Source organism: Artemia sp. Qi Xiang Cuo, unplaced genomic scaffold (genome assembly GCF_049724085.1).
Source record: "Artemia sp. Qi Xiang Cuo unplaced genomic scaffold, ASM4972408v1 HiC_scaffold_2778, whole genome shotgun sequence".
In the NCBI taxonomy this organism is placed as follows: domain Eukaryota; kingdom Metazoa; phylum Arthropoda; class Branchiopoda; order Anostraca; family Artemiidae; genus Artemia; species Artemia sp. Qi Xiang Cuo.
Window position 1 is genome coordinate 55,949 of NW_028300176.1, and position 5,387 is coordinate 61,335.

The 5,387-nt window shown below is 34.0% G+C and overlaps 1 pseudogene; it reads right to left on the reverse strand.

Annotated features, from left to right (window-relative positions):
• Positions 1–3,124: 3,124 nt before the first annotated feature.
• On the reverse strand, positions 3,125–4,728 carry LOC148938777 (uncharacterized; annotated as a pseudogene).
• Between the last annotated feature and the right edge of the window lie 659 nt (positions 4,729–5,387).

Genomic DNA, 5,387 nt, shown 5'->3' on the forward strand with positions numbered 1-5,387 from the left:
ATAGTGACACATACATGAATAATTCATAACACTCACTATTAGATTACCATTTTCACTGGTAATAGAAATATTTTCACTGGGTTTTGTTATCTAAACACCAATAATATAATATGAATATCATTGAATTATCAAGGTTAATAAAACGTGATATAAGTTCACACCTATTTTACCACTATACGTATCCTTTAGTGTACTCGCTTTTTATTGCTGTAAATTATGGTCCTTCGCTAGTATTGTTGAAACAGAAAAGATACTTCATATATGGTTTCTTCACAGGTTAGTGTCACATTATAGATGCGTTCATCCCAGACAAAATGATTAAATCTCTGATTGCAGGTGCGTAGAATTTCACCATTAGGGTTCGTTCTCACCTGTTGTTTTTAAATGTCTTGTAGGGTGCTTTGTTGTTAAAGTCTTGAGCACTGGGATTGCGTTGATGACAGAGATTCTGATTATTTAAAGACAGCGGGATATAGCATGTTACCTTTTGGTTACTTTCATTATGGAGATAATGTATTTGTTGCTAAAACTGTTTCTTCGTGCACTTAACCATTATAGTTCATAAAATTGTGCATGCATGGCTAGTTTCCATTAGCTTATATAGTTATTCCTTGGTAAATCGCGGGGGAATGTCGTTAGAATTTGGGGCACGTTGACATTAAAATTTAGTAACTCCTTTAACATTCTGTCTATGATTCGTGGTAGGAGTACATTGTCACTCTGGGGTTGTTACTAGAATTACTTTGATTTCTATGATTCGGTTTTCAAGTTCGTACTTCAATAATTATCTCATAATGTTTACGGTAATGTATCTATTGTCTCTGTAACTTCGAAATGGAGAAATATTCGAAGGTGACTTGAAGTGTAAATCGTCGATGTGTAAAACTTTTCTTACTTTGATTCTTTAACACACTCAACGTGGTAAAGTGGGTTCATCAATTTTATTATTAAAGATGATATATTCATTCATGTCTTATGTGATAATAGAATTCTCAGGATTGTTATGTTTATAAAGTACTTGATATTTGAGACTTGTTACCTGATATATAATACAATTTGTAATTGAAGAAATTTTTCTTCGTTGAACGATCATCGTTTCCTTGATCGAAATGTATCCGTAATTTGATGTGCGAAGTTTGGATGAGGCTTCCTTGGGCTTTATGGCGAGTACTCTTCGTTGGTTGAGACGTGAATTAAAATAGGTGCTACTGGGATATGCTTTCACTGGTTAATGCATTGTCCTGATTAGTATGTTGTTCCAATTCCTGAAATAAAATAACTTGGCAGAATCACATGTTCCTTAAGATGGATGATCATGATACAATTGGGTCATGTATCAACTGGGTACATTTTGTTCTATAAGGCAACTTAAATACACTGACATTATTACAACATACATTGACTTTTAACAAAGTTACCTTTTTTATTACATGTGTGGGAGCATTTATAAGGTTTCCCTTGGAAATTCCTAAACATAGAAATATCTCCTAGGTTATCATGATATAATAACAATACAGGAAATTAATTCTCATTAAGCAAGGTTTCACATTATGCTCCTTAGCATATGCTATTGTATATACTTTGTTTGGATCTCTTTTAACGCCTAACTATTTTTACATAGATTTATAATACTCATTTAAACAAATTCTACGCTACATCATTAAATTTGAGGTCTGACTTTACAATACATTTCATGCCTGCATTGTTCACGCACGTCCGTGCTGTAAAAGAAACGCATGTTGCAGCGTCATAGCCACACGGTTTTACATAAACGATACTACATGGAGGGAGATAGACATAGTAAGGACGAATGGAGACCTCAATATATCCATTCGTTTTCTAATGTCTTCCCTTTTTCTGGGCTTAAGCGATTTCATGGGGTTCTAGGTTTAACTTTTGCATTTCTGCCACTTCTTCGTGGTCTTCCTTTGGGACTTGCCTTCTTATTCTCAAAATTCTTCCATAATTGAAATTCAGTAAGGCTCTTATAGTTAAGGAAATCGCGAAAACGACACATACAGTCAGTAGTATGTTCCACCAAAAATTGGTTGAGAATAATCCGTATCTCTCATCTACGTACATTAATCTCTGGTCTTCATTGGTAAATAAGGGGATCTGGGAATCTAATGCTTCTTTTATTTTTGTAAGTGTCGACGTTCCTTTATTATTTTCTATTTTTGACCATATTGAGGTTTTTATTTCCTCGCTCTCTATATTTGGAATAGTATACGACAGGTTGATTGCCTTAAAATTGATTATTTTAGGACTTATTATATTAGTACTCGTGGTAATTAACGGTGTTTGAACTGTTGATACTTTAGTTACGAGTCGACATCCTTGTTTTATGGTTATCGTACCAACGTCTTGTAGTAGTAATTCGGTCCTATAGCTTGGGTCAATTTTCTCCGTATTATTGTAGCAAGATAAAGTTCCAACAGTTTCTCTTGGAACAGAAAATAACCAAAGGTCTTTCCTAAGGTTTATGAATACTTCTCGTTTATTACTTCCTATTTAGGCTTCGCACGAATCGGGTCTTTCTTCTTGTTGCGTGTCTTTTAAGAATATATCTAACATACAGGATCCAGATTTTACATTGTAAATGGGTAACGTAAGTTGGCAAACTAGGTTTTTGAATGACACACACTCTTATAAACCGTGGGGGTTTGCTAGGGCATATTTCCGTTTATCTTGATCAACAAGTAAATGGTCAGCTTCGGGTGTGATAGTCATAAATGAGTTCGTTTTCTTTATGTTAGCGGGGAAGGTCGAGATTTTGTACAAGTCATATATCGATTGTTGGTTTATCAATGGAATTGTCACCACTGCGAATAATTGTTCATTTATTTCCGTGATGTGTACTTTTAGCTTTGTATAGTAAAGGAATAAATTTGACACTTCTGCTTCTATCGGTAAATGTAAACCAAATGTTAGGTGTGTTTTAATTTCATCGAGGATGCTTTTTAAGTTGGAAGGGTCTACCAGGTCGTATGACAAGGTTCCTCCCGTGAGGGCAAATAAAGCGAACTCAAATTTGTTAACTTCAGTTGCTAGATTTAGCAGTGACATTGTAATCATATCGAATGAAACCATGGTAAGGCTTGAATCTGTCACCCCACGATCTACTTCATTCCTTAAGTAATTCATCACGATTACAGTTTTCGAGATTTTCTTGGATATCATTTCTACTTTATCTCTTTGGTAGTTAGCTATACTCGCTTGTATTTTCTGGACGTGTAATGTTATATTCATGGCATTATTCAGTTTTTTCACGTTTTCCCTTAGAATATTCAGGTCTGCTTCCGTTGTTAAACCAAAAAGGCGGGAGGCGAGTTCTCCTATGATGGGAATTAGGCTTGTCGATCTCCGATATTTGCTTCTTCGAAAAAATACTTCAAAAATTCGAGTCGTACTTTGTTTTAATTTTGTATTTCTGTATTAAATAGTTCAAACAAGACTTGTAATCTTTGTCTGTATAATATTAAAAATGCCTGGTGGGTTGACACTTTTTGGGCGTTTTTCTCGCTTAAATCAGGTAATGGTTCAATATCTTCTTTTGCTGGCTCTTCGGCCATTGCTAATCTAGCACAAGCGCGTTTGCCGTTTATGGTCCAACATTTCTGGTGTACGTAGTCATTTTCTTCTTCTTTTTTATTACTATTTTTATGTTCTTCTGGTTTAACCGCTTGTACTTTTATTGTTTGTATATTGGTACGTCTTACTGGAGTCCCTGCCTTCATACCTATAGTAAATTTGAATTTCGGATGGGTTCGCGTAAACGTGGGCCCTTTAGACCAAGTCCATTTTGTTATTATTGTCGGTTTCAGATAGGTCAGTGTGGTCAAATTTTCAGGTGAATGTTCACTAAATGTGCTCTTTTCTGGGACTGTGGTCGTCGTAGTTTCTGACATTGAAGATTGTATTTCTCTTATTGATTTTCATAAACAGGCGTGGTTGTTTTTGTGTCTTTTTCTTTCCTCTTGATAGGGTTTTCGTTTCTATTGTCTTGCTGTGTATTTGAAAATTTCAACTCTTTTAGGTTAATAACTGGTCTGTAGTCCTTCTCCTTTGCGTGTTTTAATAATATTTTCTTTGTAACATTTTTCTCAGCATGATTCTGCCACAATTCCTTGAGAAAAGTCCATAGGCTCGGTAATTCATTTAGCATTGCGTAATTTCCATCGTAAAGTTTTCCTTTCCTTGGAGTCAATGGTTTGGTATTTTCTACGGGTCTCATCTCGGTAATATCTTTCGATAAGCGCTCAACGTTATTTGTTGACCTTTTCTTTCTATTTTCTCTGGTACTGGTTCCTAGTGTCATGTCTATTTCCGCCATTCTTTTGTCAAAATCATCTATTATAAATTTTGATTTTATTTTTGGGAGAGTTGGAGCTTGGAATTCTTTGTTGTCTTTACTATGCATCATTTTACTGGCCTGTAATCCTTTATCTGACCTTAGGAATTGAAATATGGATTCCTTAAGTTCGTTTGTATTTTTCTCCAGTCTCGTTACTTGTTGAAATAAGGTTTCAAATGGTTTGGGATCCAATTTCGTAAAAATTTTTCATGCATTATGGCTTGCCAGGAGCGAATTTTCATGCTTAAATATAACTCCATGTTTCACGATATCTTGGGCTGCTGCGTGAACAACGAGGATTATGATGATGTTCTTAAGCCTCATCTTTTTTCTTGTTTCTAAAATTAATCTGTTATTAATTTTATCTATTTTTGGAAAATTTGTTTTACTAATTTTTCTTTTTTTTCTTATAATTTTAAATTGGACCGTTTTATGATGATTTTTTGTTGATTTAATTTTCGAACTATTTTACATCATTAACTAAACAAGACTGTTTTAGAAGCATAGTACAGTCTTTGTTGGTGAAAAACGTCTTTAAAATTGGAAATATTATGGATATTCTATTTCTACTCTAGTGATTATATACTGTTATGAGTAGTCGGGATATACTTCAAACACTTAATGAACAATTGCCAGAGGGCGTAAATATTTTTTGTATTCTGTTCAATAAATAGCACATAAATAAGTAAGCATTTTAACGTAACAAAAATACACTGCCAGTGCATCTCTGCACACAAAACAACGTACACAATATAGGCCACCAGTGTATTTTTATTATCAATCTTTTAAAGACTCTATTGACATTCTTCTAAGTAAAATTAACAGACTCTGCATTAATGCAAAAATTATTCTTTTACACGAGAACGTTGAGGTAATTATATGGTTTAACTTATCATAGGATATACCCTAATTCATCAAGTTGCTTAATTTATTGTATCTTCATTATATATATATACTTTCAAGGGAATAAACTTTTAACACAGGGTGGTTTACTATAGGTCTTGCTGCAAAGACATTTTAATTCTATTTATAA